We start from the raw sequence: 19,064 nt of genomic DNA, 5'->3' as shown, positions 1-19,064 counted from the left end.
TGGCACAATAGCAAACCCCTCTATTAAGCACTGGAGGATAAAAAGGCATGTACTTCTAGACACATATAAAACCCCTAGTGTAGGAATTTGGTGTTTACTGTTGTGGGCAAGGAGTGACACAAGTGATAGGAGTGACACAACTGACAGGAGTGACACAAGTGACAGGAGTGACACTTTTACATATCTGAGGATTCAGCTACAATGTAAGTGTACTTCACGCCATCAACACAGCTAATAAATGGCTGCATAAGGTCACAGATTTGTCCTGCAAGAGACAGCTACACAACAGGGAAAAGCTGGAATGAAAGTGTATGTGACCCCTCACAATCAACTTCTCTTATCTGCTCCCTTTGGTCTGATAAATAAACAATTGAAAGGTTTTTTTTTTATCTGTTCAATAAGCCTAAAAAAATACCTGTTGATCAGAAGTTCAGAGCTGTCCCGTGTCCTGTGCTCACTTTCTGTGCCATCTCCAAGAGTGGAATTACACCTCCTAGTTCTAATCTTGAGACTACAAAACTATGAATTCCTTGATTATGTAGATGAAGACAGTGGCAGGGATTCCATAGTTTAGAAAAAGAAAACTGAACAAGGATGGCAACTCAACATGCACTCCACAAAATGCTGTGTGTTGACCAGGGGCGGACTGACAACTTATGGGGCCCCTGGGCAATAGGGGATCATGGGGCCCCTGTGTCCTCGCCCACACTCAAACCACACCCAAAAAAAGCCTATGAAAAGTACCAGGGGCATCTCATGGGGCCCCCTACTGACCCCAGCCCTTGGGCAGTGCCCGAGTACTTGAATGGTCAGTCCACCCCTGGTGTTGAAAACCAAGAAGAAATTAAGAGCTGAGTATACATTTATTTGTGTACTTCCAGGGCCTTTGAAGCAGTATTAAACCCAAAACCAAACATATATTACTGTATATTGCAGCTTGCCAATTCTTAGATGTGGTGGCTGCGTTAGTTTTCTTTTTTTTTAGGCTTTCTTTCCTTTATTTTCACCTGGTGATCCAGCTATTAAGTCTTATTTTTCAACTGAACAAGTTGTCCTGCAGATGTAGCACATGTAGCGGTTGAGACAAACCCCTGAAACAAACACTGACGGGGTGCTTACAATGATCAGCTTTTATTAATTTACAGCAGGGGTCTCCAAATTGAGGCCCGGGGCCAGATGTGGCCCTTTGCTTGGCTTTATCTGGCCCTTGGGCCACCATTCCACCAACTGACACAACAGATGGGGCACCAGGCCACCTTCTGACACCATAAATGGGGCACTGTTCTGCCCATTGATACCAACAATGGGGCACTACTCCTTCCAATCAACGATGAAACACTTATACATTATCTACTTCCACTGACCACAGTCCGGCCCTCCTAAAGCATGAAGGACAGTAAACTGGCCCTTTGCTTAAAAAGATTGGAGACCCCTGATTAAAACCTTTATCCCAAAAGGAAAAACAGTTGCTGTAACTGCTTATAAAGGGTTAGTTGCAGTTTGGGTGGGCTGAATGAAAAACAAAATGTGGAGTTTGCCAGGAGGCTGCTGTACTAATGATGCGAAATTAGCACAGCAATCTCCCCACTGAGCTATTGAAGAACTGAATCAGCAAACAATCGAATAACTATAAATTCCCTTCCAATTGATTTCGACTCCATTTCAACTAGATTCAATCAAACTGTTGAGCAGCCAGGGCGGAATATTATCAAGTATTTTGCGTCACTTTGCAGCGCCAACATATTTTGATCATAAATACAATCGTATTTAGATCAATCAGATTATGAGATTACATGGTGGGAACAGAGATGGAATCAATAATTTATGATTGTATCCTAACTATCCACTGAAATTCACTTCACTGTGTGTGGCATATCAAATGGGTTATCAGCTATAGATTGATTATTCCTAATGGAAGAGCTCATTTGGAAAAGTAAAGCATTCATTTATCAAAGCCTGTATGGCCACCATAAGTCTGCCATTCATAAATCAAATTTTAGCAGATTCATGATGAATTGGCCAAAATTCAACCCATGAGTGTTCCTGCTGGCGCACCCAGATCATCACAAGTTGATTCTTTAATTGACTTCTTTGAAGGCGTTGAGTGGAAAATTATCAGCTGAACAATGACTGCATCCAAACAAATGCAGACACTATTTACAGTGAAGGAAATAAGTATTTGATCCCCTGCTGATTTTGAATGTTTGCCCACTCACAAAGAAGTGATCAGTCTAAAAATCGAATGTTCTGTGTTTTGTAGTACTGAGACACAGAATAGCAACAAAAAATTCAAAAGAAAAGCATGTCTAACAAATGATGCACTGATTTGCATGTTCATGAGGGAAATACGTATTTGATCCCCTTCACAAAACATGACTTAGTACTTGGTGGCAAATCCCTTGTTGGCAATCACAGAGGTCAGACGTTTCCTGTAGTTGGCCACCAGGTTTGCACACATCTCGGGGGGGATTTTGGCCCACTCCACTTGGCAGATCCTCTCCAAGTCATTAAGGTTTGGTGGCTGACGTTTGGAAACTCGAACTTTCAGCTCCCTTCACAGATTTTCAATCGGATTAAGGTCTGCAGACTGGCTAGGCTACTCCAGGACCTTAATGTGCTTCTTCTTGAGCCACTCCTTTGTTGCCTTGGCCGTGTGTTTTGGGTCATTGTCATGCTGGAACACCCATCCACGACCCATTTTCAATGCCCTGGCTGAGGGAAAAAGGTTCTCACCCAGGATTTGACCTTACATTGCCCAGTCCATTGTCCCTTTGATGCAGTGCAGTTGTCCTGTCCCCTTAGCAGAAAAACACCCACAAAGCAGAATGTTTCCACCACTATGTTTGACAGTTGGGATGGTGTTCTTGGGGTCATAGGCAGTATTCATCCTCGAAACACGGCGAGTTGAGTTGATGCCAAAGAGCTTGATTTTGGTCTAATCTGACCACAACACTTCCAACCAGTCCTCCTCTGCATCATTCAGATGTTCAGTGGCAAATTTCAGACGGGCCTGGACATGTGCTTTCTTGAGCAGAGGGACCTTGCGGGCACTGCAGGATTTCAATCCTTGTTGGTGTAGTGTGTTACCAATTGTTTTCTTGGTGACTGTGGTCCCAGCTGCCTGTAGATCATAGACAAGATCCTCACGTGTAGTTTTGGGATGATTCCTCACTGTTCTCATGATCATTGACACTCCACAAGGTGAGAACTTGCATGGTGCACCAGACCTAGGGAGACTGACAGTTGTTTTGTGTTTCTTCCATTTGCAAATGATTGCACCAACTGTTGTCCCCTTCCCACCAAGCTGCTTGGCGATAGTTTGGTAGCCCAGTCCAGCCTTATGTAGGTCTACAATCTTCTCCCTGACATCCTTGGAGAGCTCTTTGGTCTTTGCAATGGTGGAGAGTTTGAAATCTGATTGTTTGATTGCTCCTGTGGACAGGTGTCTTTATTACAGGTAACAAAATGAGATTAGCAGCACTCCCTTTAAGAGACTACTTCTAATCTCATCTTGTTACCTGTATGAAAGACACCTGGTAGCCAGAAATCCTGCAGAATGATAGGGGATCAAATACGTATTTCCCTCATGAACATGCAAATCAGTGCATAATTTGTTAGACATGCATTTCTTTTGAATCTTTGTTGCTATTCTGTCTCTCAGTGTTACAATACAACTACCATTCGATTTTTAGACTGATCATTTCTTTGTGAGTGGGCAAACATTCAAAATCAGCAGGGGGTCAAATACTTATTTCCTTCACTGTAGGTATTCTGACAGCCGTGGGTGCCAGTGGTCACAAGACAATAGCCGACAGTAGAGATTCATCCATCTTTAGCATGGATGGAGGAATTTATTTATGTATTTCAGGTACTTATTTACTGCCATCAATTTACGCAGCACTTTACATATATATTTTACATTCACATCAATCCCTAACCCCAAGGGGTGTACAATCTAAGGTCCCTAACTTACATTCATATATACACATACAAGGGCCAATTTAGACAGGAATCAATTAACCTACCAGCATGTCTTTGGAGTGTGGGAGGAAAACCGAGGAATCTTTTAAACTTCTCTCAATCAACCCACAAGTTGAAGGAGAGAAATCTATATGTGTATGGCTAGCCTTACTTGTAGTGCCCGTTCACACTGGAACATTTGTTCCATGCTTGTTTCCTGCACCACGTTCCAAATGTACTGGGTGTGCGGTCTGTTGCAAGTGTCAACAGATTCTCAATTACACCTAACACGCAGTTCGCAAACGCAGTGTGTCTGCCTGCACTGGATCGCATGGTGCCACAGTACCGTGCAATCTGGTTGCAGTGCATTTTTAAAAGTAGAGGAACTCAGAGCAATTTCACCACATTTAGATGAATGATCTGTAAATTGCATTGCTCTGAATCATGTGGAGTGCGTTCCTGTGATTCTAGTGTGAACCGCCACTTAAATTGGACATACACTGACCAACCAGTTCAGAAGACACTGGCTGAATTTCAATCACTCATCAGAAGTCGATCCTTTGATTGACTTCTGTTGAAGGGACATGTTGGAAACCTTTTCTTCATTAGCAGTTGGAGCCAATTAGTGTGTTCTGACTGCAAGGGTGCAGCTATCTATGTATGGAGAACTCTGTAAGATTTTTTTTTTTCCTTTCAGCCAATGGGCTGAATGACAAAAATCTAACCATGGATGGCCAGCTTTACAGAGCCCCATTCTTTGCCTTTCAGCAGTCTATTGGAGGAATGCCATGTACAAGTATGGGTACTAGAACACTGTAAATGTTAAGTGTTTTCAAGTCCTACGTCCAGGGAACATCATCACATGTATTACTAGACTGTATTACAAAAGATCTAAAGACACTCAGAATCAACTTTAAATCACCTACAGTGGGACATTCAACAATAGGCAATGTACACAAGGCTGGGAAAGCACTCATTGATCTTAAGATACAAGAATCAATAAAACTCACTAAAGATGTGGGCAAGTTGGAGCACTAAGTCCTTATCTGCCCTCAGTACTCCTAAGCTACACACAGCCATTAGATAGGAGTCTGAACAAGGAGTCTGAACAAATAAACCTGCCTTCACCCTAAAAAAAACCAAACACTCATTCAAAAGATCTTTCTTACATGGACATAGCCAAAAATATAAATCTTAGGAATTGAAAAATGTTACCCTTTTCCATCAAACTAGGTGCAAGCTCAGGTAAGTATGTGATAAAGGGTACCACATCCACACTACTTAGATCCAGGAGAAATTTAAAGAAAACGGGCTTTTATTGTACACATGACAGAACAAAAGTAGTAAAAAATATTCAGATTTGTATTAAATATTCAGTTAAAAATTATACATCGAGTGGCATATCTAATTCATACTTTACACGCCCTCAGTTCCATATGTCCCCACCTAACCATCTGCTTTGTGTATCACTGTAAGCTGCTGCATATAGAATGATTAAAAGTAGCTCAGTGGCTAAATGGTTAGCACTTCCACCTGGCAGTACCAGGATTCTTGGTTCAAATCCCACCTACGGCACCACCTGCCTGGAGTTTGCATGTTCTCCTTGTGCCTGTGTGGGTTTCCTCCAGGTACTCCAGTTTTCTCCCACACTCCAAAGACATGCTGGTAGGTTAATTGGATCCTCTCTAAATTGACCCTAGTATGTGTATGAAATTAAGTTAGGGACTTTAGATTGTATGCCCCTTGAGGGTAAAGGACTGATGTGAATGTATGATATATGTAAAGTGCTGCATAAATTAATGGTGCTATATAACTATCTGTAAAAATAAAATAATTGATAACCTGAATATGCCATTGAATAATTTCACATATATCATTTCTAAGATCAGCAGGAGAGCGTATGGTATTGAGGTGCTTTAGGTAATATTAGGGAAAATTTACTATAACTGGTGCACTCAGAATCTGGTGCAGTTGTGCACGGTAGCCATTCGGCTTGTTCAGTTAAGCTTTGGCAATAAAACCTGGAAGTTGATTGGTTTCTATGTAGAGCTGCACCAGATTTTGCACTCTTCGGTTTTAGTAAATAACCCTCATTCTGTCACGGGTATCTTAAAGCGGAGCTCCACCGCTTTAAGCCTTTGTCCCCCACTCACCATTACGGATTAGCACCTTTGGGGAGCGGGTACCCAATTTGGCAGGTACCCGTTACCACTTTCGCTGCGATCGCCTAGGCGATCGGAAGAGGAAGTTATCCTCTCCCCCCCCCTCCCTCCCCATAGTCTTCTGGGACACATGACAGGTCCCAGAAGACTACGGGGCCATTCACAAAGCGCAGTGGGCACCCAGCTGTGAAGCCACAAGCTGTCACAGCTGGGTGCCCACACTGAAGATGCTGGCGCCAGGGACAGAAGACGGCTGGTGACACCCATGGACCAAGGGACAGGTAAGTGGATGTATTTAAAAGTCAGCAGCTACAGGTGGCTAGAGCCGTTGAAGCCGGGAAGAAGCCCAGGTGAAGATGGAAGCCCCGAAAGTGGTGACACCGTGCTACTGGAGGACTTCGTTCTAAGGTAAGTGCTGATTCACACATGTGCGGTGCGGACTGAAGCTCAGGTTTCATAGGTAATTGATACAGCAGTTGTTCAGCTGTTCATATCAGGTTTACCTCAGGATCAGGAGAGGATTAGATTTATCCTGTTCACACATATACGGTTTAAAAATGGTTCTCATAGAAGTCAATAGCCTGTAATCGGCACCTGAACCTGTAGGCACTGCTCAGAAATTGTACAGGACTCTTTCAAACACCACTAAATCCACACCAACAATGCACCAGATATTTGTGAACATGCACATAGGAAGCAATGTTTTTTCATATGTCATGTGGATTGGATGCAGTTCAAACCACATCCAATCTGCATATATGTGAACTGGCACTTAGCCTTTCATAATGTGCTAGTATGCAATGCATACTGACACATTGTGACATTACCTTGCAGGGAAAATATTTTTTTTTCTTTAGGGCAAGTTTACTACAGCTTTGAAGCCTGTTTTTCTTCAGTATTCACTTGGATCCACTTCTCCTCAGACAAATAATTTTTTCCCATGTCTATTTTTCTATCTTTAAATTTCCAAATGATTGTACAGAACACACATGAACTGTCCCTACAAGCATCATTTGACTATTATCTGACAAAGTTGTTTGTTTGTATGTTTGTTTTATAACTTTTAACAAACATTTTTTGTGCCAAGAAAGAAAGTTACTCTTAATGCAAATATTTTTCGTACAGAAGAGTATACTTACAAAAGATCTTTCCTGAGTTTAGTGAGCATTGTCCATGGAAGCCTCTCTTAACCAGGGTTCCTTGAGCAACAATGGATTAAAATCCCACCTGATGGTGCACTGCTTGCACAGTTCTGGCACCACCAATGTAAGGAGCATTGCTCCCACTGACCAACAATGTAAGGAGCATTGCTCCCACTGACCAACAATGTAAGGAGCATTGCTCCCACTGACCAACATTGTAAGGAGTATTCCTCCCACTGACCAACAATGTAAGGAGTATTCCTCCCACTGACCACCAACATAAGGAGCATTCCTCCCACTGACCACCAACATAAGGAGCATTCTTCCACTGACCACCAATGAAAGGAGCATTCCTCTCACTGACAACAAAAGGAGCGTTAGTCCCACTGACCACCAACATAAGAAGCATTTCTCCACTGACCACATGTAAGGAATATTATTTTTGATAACCGTCAATGTAAAAAGGAGCATTCCTCGCACTGACCAACAATGTAAGGAGCATTCCTCCCACTGACCACCAACGTTAGGCGCATTCTTCCACTGACCACCGTGTAAGCAGCATTTCTCCACTGACCAACAATGTATAAGAAGCATTCCTCCCACTGACCAACAATGTATAAGAAGCATTCCTCCCACTGACCACCAACGTTAGGAGCATTCTTCCACTGACCACATGTAATGAATATTCTTCCCACTAACCATCAATGTAGGGAGCATTCCTTCCACTGGCCAGCAATGTGAGAAGTATTCTCCCTACTGGCCACCAATGTAAAGAACATCCCCCTTCCGGCCACCAATGTAAGGAGCAATCCTTCCATTGGCCACCAATGTAAGAAGTATTACTCTCACTGACCATCAATATGAAGCTGGCCATAGCTTAGTCATTTATTTTTTGTTCAACCAGTGGGTTGAACAAATATTAAAAAAAAATAAATAAATAAACCTAAATGCCCCTATCCACACATTCGAGGAGGTTTGTGGATTAAAGCCCAGGAAACGGAAAATGAGGCATGCATGGGTGTGCTTTTGTATTCTGACAGACTTCCAGGTGAATATTGATCCATGTATGACTGGCTTAAGGAGCATTCCTCCCACTGACCATCAATGTAAGGGGCATTCTCCCCACTAATCACCCAAATAAGAAGCATTCTTCCGGCTGTCCACCAATGTAAGGAGCATTTTTACCGCTGTTCCCCAGTGTATGAAGGCACCACATGGACCACCAGTGCAGGGGCAGACTGACAACTCATGGGGCCCCCGGGCAATAGGGGATCATGGGGCCCCTCTGTCCTCGCCCACATTCAAACCACACCCAAAAAAGCCTATGAAAGGTACCAGGGACATCTCATAGGGCCCCCTACTGACCCCAGGCCCTCGGGCAGTGCCTGAGTTCCCCAATGTTCAGTCTGCCCCTGCATCAGTGTAATGTACATTCTTCTTGAAGACCACTAGAGTAACAGGGAATTCTTTCCACTGACCATTAGCCTAAGGTGAGCATCTCTCATTTTCTACCAACTGTATCACAATCAGTATACAATTTTTTTTAGGCAGTGGTTCCCAAAGAACCTCAGCATTATTTCAGGGTTCCTCTGGTGTAAAAAGGTTGAGAACGACTGCTCTGTAGCTTAGGTAAAAACCAGAACAATACCAGAAGTGGAAAGATCCTGGATTGTTGCCCTTATAGTGTGGGAGCCCCTTGTTTGGGTCCAGGAGACTGGGAACAGATGGTAGTAGACACTCTCTTCTTCTCCCCTAGGCTCCAGCAGTGGACTGTCCCTTGGTGGTCTCCTGTCCATCGGAGGTCTATGGTCTCTGCACTGGTCTGGAAGAGGGTGAGAAGAGACTGCGGGGACCTTTCCTACAGCCCGGAGGCAGTTTACAGGAGCAGAGGATTGGGTAAGTAAAACTGATTTTTTCACCCCCCCCTGGAGCTAAACCAGTATTTAACCCTTGCAGTGCCTGGGCAGCCTCACTGCAAGGGAGGATTTTTCCTCTTCTTTGGAGTTCAGCCTCCTGACAGTAACCTGAACCCTAAGCGCTCTGATCCTAAGCCTATTGCAGTTCCTGCTCTGTCCTTCTACTATGGATCCCTGAGCAAAGCCCCCCATCCTGTGCCCCCCAGATGTTCCAGGCATGTTCCCAGTGTGTCCCCTGCCTGTGCCTGGTGTCACCTCCCTGGACAATGGCAGGCTTTGTGATGATCCTAGCCCTATGAGCTCCTGGGGGCCTGCCCTCCCTCTTCCTCCTTATCTGGTGACCTCAGCAGCGCAGCCTCTGAAGGAGGGGGAAGAGTCCGGTCTATAGAGGGGGCTACATCGTACCCCCATCATCACAACAACGACCCCCTTTCACTTGCAGCCTGCTGGGGTAAAGATGGAGGTCCACATCCAGCTCAGGACACCATGGAGACCATGCGATCCCTACCCACAGAGGACACACACACGGCAGATCGGGGCAATTCCTGGCCCGATCAGCCTCCACGTCTACTTACGGGCACCAGCAGAACAAGAAGAGCCCCCATCAGCTTGATGCAGTGTCCGCTCCGCACATGCGCAGTGCAGGCTGATGCTGGGATAATGAGCGGAGCCGATGATGCTCCCAGAAGATGGAAGAGGTTGAGCCTTAGAGGAGGAGCCCCGAAGGAGGGGGCGGGGCTGTGTGTGTGAGCTGTCACTGGAGGATCATTACAACATTTCTCCTTCCACCCATACAAAGTGTCATCACACATCCTCACCACACGTGTCCAGAGACACTCATACCGTGACAGCTCCGTGCCCGCTTCATGGACACCTGTCCCTCGTTTTACATGTTATTATTCTCATCATTTCCGGAGGATTCGTTAGGATGGCAAAAATAATCAAATGTAGTTTACAGGTCACATTATATGGGAGAGGAACTTCAACCCCACCCCACCACCTTTAACCACTTGCCCTCCAGAGGATTTACACCCCTTCCTGACCAGGCCTTTTTTTGCGATACTGCGCTGCGTTACTTTAACTGACAATTGTGCGGTCATGCCACGCTCCACCCAATTGAAATGTATGTCCTTTTTTTCCCACGAATTTGGAGAAAAAAACTATATTTTTGACTTTTTGCTATTAAACACGTCCAGTAAAAAATAAACAAAAATCAAATTTCGTCATAAATTTAGGCAAAAATGTATTCTGCTACATGACTGCTAAGAACAAATCCCAATACATGTAAATTAATTGGTTTATGTGAAAGTTATAGCTTTCCAAATGGCCGTATATATACTGGGATTTTTTTTTCATTATTATTTTTACTAGTAATGATGATGATCAGCGATTTATTGTGGGACTGCGGCGGGCATTCTGACACTGGGGGGGGAACTGACTTGGTGTCACTGACATCCCCAGTGACACCAATACAGTGACCAGTGCTAAAGAATTGGCACTATACTATTGGCACTGGGCAGGAAGGGGTTAACATGAGGGGCGTCCAAAGGGTTAACTGTGTGCTGTGTGCTGTTTTACTAGGTACTGTGTCTGTGTGCTTCACTGTAAGCACACTGCTTTGCATGGCTGTGCTGTGCACAGCCATCCAAAGCTGTGTGCATGAGCTGAGAGGGAGGAGAAATGTTTTGTTTACAAACAGTTCTCTCCATCAGAGATGCTTGGCAATCACGGGGCGCTGGCGAGTAATCACCAGCCAGGATTGACAGCCATGGCCACGAACGTGTATATATATATATATATATATATATATATATATATATATGATTTTGCACACCCGTGCCACCCTGTAGTAGTATATCTGCTATAGGGCAGTCAGGAAGCAGCTAAATTTAAAAAATCCCATATGCATATGAATGTGATGCCCATTTTTTCTGCTTTAAACATATCAACTTCAGGGACAACATGTTCACTTGCTGTCTAATATTTCCCACCAACTTTCAGATGCCATTGTAACCAGATAATCAATGTTATTCATTTGGCCTGTCAGTGGTCATAACATTATGACTGACTGGTGTATATACAGATGTAATATATACTGTGCATACAGTATATTCCGTTTAATGATGGTGAGCTATGTGTTCATATTTTGCTTACATACACTATATTGACAAAAGTATTGGGACGCCTGCCCTTACACACACATGAACTTTAATGGCATCCCAGTCTTAGTCTGTTCAATATTGAGTTGGCCCACCCTTTGCAGCTATAACAGCTTCACCTCTTCTGGGAAGGCTGTCCACAAGGTTTAGGAGTGTGTCTATGGGAATGTTTGACCATTCTTCCAGAAGCGCATTTGTAAGGTCAGGCACGGATGTCGAATGAGGAGGCCTGGCTTACAGTCTCTGCTCTAATTCATTCCAAATGTGTTCTATAGGGTTGAGATCAGGCCTTGCTTTGTGCACTGGTGCACAGTCTTGTTGGAACAGAAAGAGGCCATCCCCAAACTGTTCCCACAAAGTTACCGTTCTCCTGGCAACCGCCAAACTCAGATACGTTGGATGCAGCTGCTCAGCCATGGAAACCCATTCCATAAAGCTCTCTACGCACTGTTGTGCAAATCTGAAGGCCACAGGAAGTTTGGAGGTCTTTAGTTATTGACTCTGCAGGCCAGTCAAGTTCGTCCACCCCAAACTCACTCATCCATGTCTTTATGGACCTTGCTTTGTGCACTGGTGTGCAGTCATGTTGGAACAGGAAGGGGGCATCCCCAGACTGTTCCCACAAAGTTGGAAGCATGAAATTGTCCAAAATGTCTTGGTATGCTGATGCCTTAAGAGTTCCCTTCACTGGAACTAAGGGGCCAAGCCCAACCCTTGAAAAACAACCATAATTTCCCTTCCATCAAACTTTACAATTGGAACAATCCAGTTAGGCAAGTATTGTTCTCCTGGCAACCACCAAATCCAGACATGTCCAGACAGAGAAGTGTGATTCATCACTCCAGAGAACACGTCTTCATTGCTCTAGAGTCCAGTGGCGGTGATGTCAGGCTTGGATGCAGCTGCTCAGCCATGGAAACCCATTCCATGAAGCTCTCTACGTACTGCTGTTGTGCTAATCTGAAGGCCACATGAAGTTTGGAGGTCTTTAGCTATTGACTCTTCAGACAGTTGGCGACTTCTGCGTACTGTGTGCTCCAGCATGAACTGACCCCACTCTGTCATTTTACATGGCCTACCATTTCGTGGCTGAGGTGTTGTTGTCCGCATTTTCTTCCACTTTGTTATAATACCACTAACAGTTGGCCGTGGAATATTTAGTAGCAAGGAAATTCCATGGATGGACTTATTGCACAGGTGGCAACCTATCGTGGTACCACGCTTGAATTCACTGAGCTCCTGAGAGTGACCCATTCTTTCACAAATGTTTGTAGAAGCAGTCTGTATGCCTAGGTGCTTGATTTTATACACCTGTGGCCATGGAGGTGATAGGAACACCTGAATCCAAGGATTTGGAGGGGTGTCCCAATACTTTTGGCAATATAGTTTATATATATATATATATATATATATATACAGTCATGGCCGAAATTGTTGGCACCCTTGATATTTTTCCTGAAAATCAAGTATTTCACACAAAAAAGGTATTGCATTAACACATGTTTTGCTATACACATGTTTATTCCCTTTGTATGTATTGGAACAAATATAAAACAGAGGCAGAAAAGCAAATATGACATAATGTCACACAAAACCCCAAAAATGGGCTGGACAAAAGTATTGGCACCCTTAACTTAATATTTGGTTGCACACCCTTTGGAAAACATAACTGAAATCAGTCGCTTCCTATAACCATCAATAAGCTTCTGACACCTCTCACCCGGAATTTTGGACCACTCTTCCTTTGCAAACAGCTCCAGGTCTCTCTTATTGGAAGGACACCTTTTCCCAACAGCAATTTTAAGATCTCTCCACAGGTGTTCAATGGGATTTAGATCTGGGCTCATTGCTGGCCACTTCAGAACTCTCCAGCGCTTCTTTGCCATCCATTTCTGAGTGCTTTTTGACGTATGTTTGGGGTCATTGTCCTGCTGGAAGACCCAGGATCTTGGACGCAAACCCAGCTTTCTGACACTGGGCCCTACAGTGCGACCCAAAATCCTTTGGTAATCCTCAGATTTCATGATGCCTTGCACACAGTCAAGGCACCCAGTGCCAGAGGCAGCAAAACAACCCCAAAACATCATTGAACCTCCACCATATTTTACCGTAGGTACTGTGTTTTGTTCTTTGTAGGCCTCATTCCGTTTTCGGTAAACAGTAGAATGATGTGCTTTACCGAAAAGCTCTATCTTGGTCTCATCTGTCCACAAGACGTTTTCCCAGAAGGCTTTTGGCTTACTCAAGTACATTTTGGCAAACTGTAGTCTTGCTTTTTTATGTCTCTGTGTCAGCAGTGGGGTCCTCCTGGGTCTCCTGCCATAGCGTTTCATTTCATTTAAATGTCGACGGATAGTTCGCGCTGACACTGATGCTCCCTGAGCCTGCAGGACAGCTTGAATGTCTTTGGAACATGTTTGGGGCTGCTTATCCACCATCCGGACTATTCTGCGTTGCAATCTTTCATCAATTTTCCTCATCCGTCCACGACCAGGGAGATTAGCTACAGTGCCATGGGTTGCAAACTTCTTGATAATGTTGCGCACTGTGGACAAAGGCAAATCTAGTTCTCTGGAGATGGACTTGTAACCTTGAGATTGTTGATATTTTGCCACAATTTTGGTTCTCAGGTCCTCAGACAGTTCTCGTCTCCTCTTTCTGTTGTCCATGCTTAGTGTGGCACAGACAGACACACAATGCAAAGGTTAAGTGAACGTCTCTCCTTTTTATCTGCTTTCAGGTGTGATTTCTATATTGCCCACACCTGTTACTTGCCCCAGGTGAGTTTACAGGAGCATCACATGCTTGTAACATTCTTATTTATCCGCAGTTGTGAAAGGGTGCCAATACTTTTGTCCAGCCCATTTTTGGAGGTTTGTGTGACATTATGTCGAATTTGCTTTCTTTCCTCCCTTTTTTTGTTTTGTCCCAATACACACAAAGGGAATAAACATGTGTATAGCAAAACATGTGTTAATGCAATACGTTTCGTGAGAAATACATGATTTCCTGGAGAAATATCAAGGGTGCCAACAATTTCGGCCATGACTGTATATATAAAACATTCATTGCATTGTAACTGTACTGTCTGCCCTCATGTTGTAAAGCACTGTGCAAACTGTTGGTGCTATATAAATCCTGTATAATAATATTAATATAGTATATTCAGATCAGTCCATGCCCTGATCACACACTGATGGAAATACAGCTGGTTTGGCAGTGGGCAAGCTAGCATAGTGATCAGTGGGTGGCAGTCCTGAAGTCAATTCTTTTATCGACTGCTCTCTAATCTATTAGATTGTAAGCTCACTGGAGCAGGGTCCTCCTAACCTTCTTGAATTGTACTGTAACTGTACTGTCTCTCTTTATAATGTGAAGCACTGCAAAAACTGTAAACTATATAAATCCTATTATATGCTAATTATAATAATAATAATTAAAGTAAGTCTAAAGTCTTAAGGGCTTTTTTTTAACCCTAATGAATCCTCTGTATTAGATCCAGTTCACAGCAATGCGGTGCAGGAGATGCCTGTGCCTTTCCCATAGCACATTGCAATCGCATTCATGCGATCTGGTGCGGGTGACAATGATAAACTAATACTAGAAATTCTGAAGGACCCTCGGCACACTGGTATATACCCTGTCCAGCAAACTTTGCAATAAACAATAGGGATATTTAGTTCACACATATTGCAATTCATGTTTAAGACGGCCAGCTGTGTCAAAGTAATCATTCTATGGCCAGTCCTACTCTGCTCTGTCTATGCTACTGTTGATACAATGCATATACTAGCTATTGGGATTGGAGCACAGGTATGTCTTGTTTAATGATAAATTAATGACGCCCCGGAACAGATTGCAAAACACAATGCAATTGCCAAAAATTCAGGTGCGGATTTAAAAAAGGGTCCTGCAACTTTTTGGCGCTGATGTGATATGATTTGAGCCATACAACGTGCATGGCTCCATTTGCAGTGCACAGACATTTGTATGTATTTTGCACAGGAACGTGGTGTCCCACACTGCACAATGTGAACCCAGGCTTAAGGTAAAGAAAAACCCTTCTGTGTCCAAGATCCAAGCCCCCCCCAGTCCCCTCTTATACTTAGCTGAGCCTGATCTCAATCCAGCGTTGTGCACAGGAGCAGAGGCTCTGTCCACTCTGATTAATATTGCCATTGGCTCCTGTTGTTGTCAATCAAATCCTATGACAAGGGAGTGGGGGGAGGCGCAAAGCCTACTGTCTGTGTCTAAGGACACAGACAGCGGGGCTGTGGAGCTAGCCCTCAAGAGTACCCCCCTGAACAAGCGGCTTGCTGGGAGGTTACTCAGAAGGCAGGAGGAGCCAGAAGTGCCAGTGGGTTACCCCAGAATAGGAGGAGGTAAGTATGTCATGCTTTTCATTAAAAAAAAAAAGCTTAAAGCAGAACTCTGGGCAAAAACTTTTTAACATGTTCTTTTTGCTGATTTCCTAACTTCACTGAATATGTCATACATCTTTTTAGTAGTTGCTCTGAAATCGGCTGATGATTTTTAAACAAAACTGTTAAAGTGACACTAAAGCTTGTTTTTTTTCTAAAATAAGAAACATGTCTATACTTACCTGCTCTGTGCAGTGATTTTGCATTGAGCAGCCCCGATCCTCTGCTTTTTGGGTACCCACCGACACTCCTGGCATCTCCTTCTCGAGCAATTCCCCCTGGGGGCACCTCTGCATGCTCATCCCAGAGCTGCTGCTCTATGCCTCCATAGAGCCGTGGCTCGGACCCACCCCCCACTCTCTTCATTGGCTCGCTGGTTGTGATTGACATAAGTTGGAGCCAATGGGCTCCCGTTGCTGTCTCAGCCAATGAGGAAGAGTCCCTAGACAGCAGAATCTGTCGAGAACATTGCTGGATCAGAGCAGGCTCAGGTAAGGATTGAGGGGAGAGGAGGGAGGGGCGCTGCAAGCAGAAGCTTTTTTACCTTCATGCATAGTAAAAAACCTTGAGCCTTTAGAACCAATTTATTCCATGTGGTTTCCTGTTTGTAAGACTGTTGGCTGCAATTCCTCCTAGTCCCTCAGCTATTCCCCCAGCCACTGGTCTTAGCACTTCCCATCTGTAGTTCTATCTACAGCAAGCAGGGATGTAATTCCGTCCCTGTTTGCTGTAGTGGGCAGACTGGGACTCTGAGACTCACGGTCTGTACTGCCCATGGAGGCTGAACACTCTGGCTCTGTCCAGCCTCCCCTATCCCAGTGGCCCAGTGTTGCAAGTAAAAAACACCGAATTATGTTCTTCTCCTCCCGCAGCAGTCACTTCTGCTATTCCAATCCAGTGCTAACTGTCCAGTGCTACATGTCTCCTTCCATCACATTCCCCTCCAGCGTTATCTATCCAGTGCTATCTGGTCTCAATCATCCCAGTCCCGGGAGCCTATACCGCCCGCCGTCCATGCTGCAGTGTGAGACAGGCAGAGCAGTGAGTGTACTGTGTCCATGCTGGCTGCTAATAGAGCAGTGTTGGTTGCTATAAGGGGGATGGAAGGTGAGCCTTTGAAAGGAGCATGCAGTGGGGGAAGCTGTGGATAGGAGGGAAGAAGGGCTACTGGGTTTAGAAGTGAGAGCTGTAGATTGCTAGGGGCTGGGTGCAAAGGTAACAACTGTGTATTTGGGAAGACTCCAGTTTCAGGGGTGACAACTGTGGATGAGTGGGAGGAGGGTGCCAGCTGAAGGCTATGGATAGGTGAGGCATGGTTGCTGAGCCTCATCAGTGCCCATCAGTGCACCTTCATCAGTGACCATCAGTGCACCTCCATCAGTGCAGCCTTATCAGTGCGCCTACATCAGTGCCCATCAGTGCAGCCTCATGTTTTTGTTATCTTCTCTGGGTTTCTGCATTAAACACATCAACTTCCTCCTTTTGCTGCCAAAACAGCCTTGACCCATTGAGACATGGACTCAACTAGACCTCTGAAGGTATATTGTGCTATTTGGCACCAAGCTGTCAGTAGCAGATCGTTTAAGTCCTGTACGTTGTGAGGTGGGACATCCATGGATCAAACTTGTTTTTCCAGCACATCCCACAGATTCTTGATTGGATTGAGATCTGGAGAAGTTGGAGGCCAAATCAACACTTTAAACTCGTTGTGTTCCTCAAACAATTTTTGAGCTAATTTTGTAGTGTGTCAGAATGCGTTATCCTGCTGAAAGAGGCCACTGCCATCAGGGAATAACGTTTTCATGAAGGAATGTACTTGGTCACCGACGATATTTAGGTAGGTGGTACATATCAGTTAACATTCACATGAATGGCAGTACAAAGGTTTCTCAGCAGAACATTACCCAAAGCATTACACTGCCTCCACCAGCTTGCCTTCTTCCCATACTGCATTCTGGTGCCATCTCTTCCCTAGGTAAGCAATGCACACACCATCAGCCATCCTCATGATGTAAAGGAAAATATGATTCATCTGATCAGGTCATCTTCTTCCCCCGTGCACAACAAATTGGGATGCCCATTTTTTCTGCTTTAAACATATCAACTTCAGGAACAACATGTTCACTAGATAATCAATGTTATTCATTTGGCCTGTCAGTGGTCATAACATTATGACTGACTGGTGTATATACAGATGTAATATATACTGTGCATACAGTATATTCCATTTAATGATGGTGAGCTATGTGTTCATATTTTGCTTACATACACTATATTGACAAACGTATTGGGACGCCTGCCCTTACACACACATGAACTTTAATGGAATCCCAGTCTTAGTATGTAGGGTTCAATATTGAGTTGGTCCACCCTTTGCAGCTATAACAGCTTCATCTCTTCTGGGAAGGCTGTCCACAAGGTTTAGGAGTGTGTCTATGGGAATGTTTGGTTATTTTTTCCAGAAACGCTTTTATGAGGTCAGGTACTGATGTCCGACAACAAGGCCTGGCTCGCAGTCTCCACTCTAATTCATCCCAAAAGTGTTGTATCAGGTTGAGGTCAGGACTGGAAAATCCAAAAAAAATGGCCATTTTTCGTAGACATTGGTGGTAGCATCGGCATGGGCAACAGCAGCGACCAATTTTTCATTTATAGTACGACAATTCGGCTGATAAACAGCCCGTCTATGGCCAGCCTTAAAGTGACTCTATGAGAGGTTGATAATGTCATATATGCTCTGGTATCCAGTGCCACATAGGATAGTCAAATATGTCCTGGGCTACCCATCCACCTGTTTCGGGGATGCGGGCAGCCTGGCACATTTATACACACGATGGCCTTTTTCCATTGCACAGTCCTATTGGGAAGACATTTTTTCAATCTTTTGAAAGTCCATTAAGCCCACTCCATGAATAGCCCAGCCTATTAAACTTTAAACCCATGGCGCTGAACAGGAACCAATGTTGCCTCTTCTTCTCCATCATGACTGACGCAAAACATATGATAGCCAAAGCCTGGAAGATGCAGGTACTTTGTGTGGTTGCTACCCAGTTGGTGAACCACGTCAAGATAGAGGCTGTCAGGAATCTAGGAATGACCAGAAAGGTGTGGACTGACACGGAAACGCAGGTTTCAGGTATAGTATAATACAGTTTATTATTAGCCACCCAGATATATATATACAGTCAGGTCCATAAATATTGGGACATGGACACAATTCTAAAATTATTGGCTCTATACACCACCACAATGGATTTGAAATGAAACGAACAAGATATGCTTTAACTGCAGACTGTCAGCTTTA

General features: G+C 44.2%; 1 protein-coding gene across 1 annotated transcript in view; it reads right to left on the bottom strand.

The window, feature by feature from the left end:
- The window catches only part of RNF144A (ring finger protein 144A), a 122,800-nt gene extending 112,927 nt beyond the window's left edge, over positions 1-9,873 (bottom strand). Inside the window, exon 1 of the mRNA XM_089672012.1 lies at positions 9,756-9,873. The gene's annotated coding sequence lies outside the window, so the exon portion shown is untranslated. The remainder of the gene's footprint in view (positions 1-9,755) is intronic.
- Positions 9,874-19,064: the final 9,191 nt, after the last annotated feature.

Source organism: Staurois parvus, unplaced genomic scaffold (genome assembly GCF_062004578.1).
Source record: "Staurois parvus isolate SC_StPar_1 unplaced genomic scaffold, SC_StPar_1.0 ptg000118l, whole genome shotgun sequence".
NCBI lineage: Eukaryota > Metazoa > Chordata > Amphibia > Anura > Ranidae > Staurois > Staurois parvus.
Note: the sequence above shows the minus strand (reverse complement) of the source record. Positions and strands in the feature narration are given on the sequence as shown.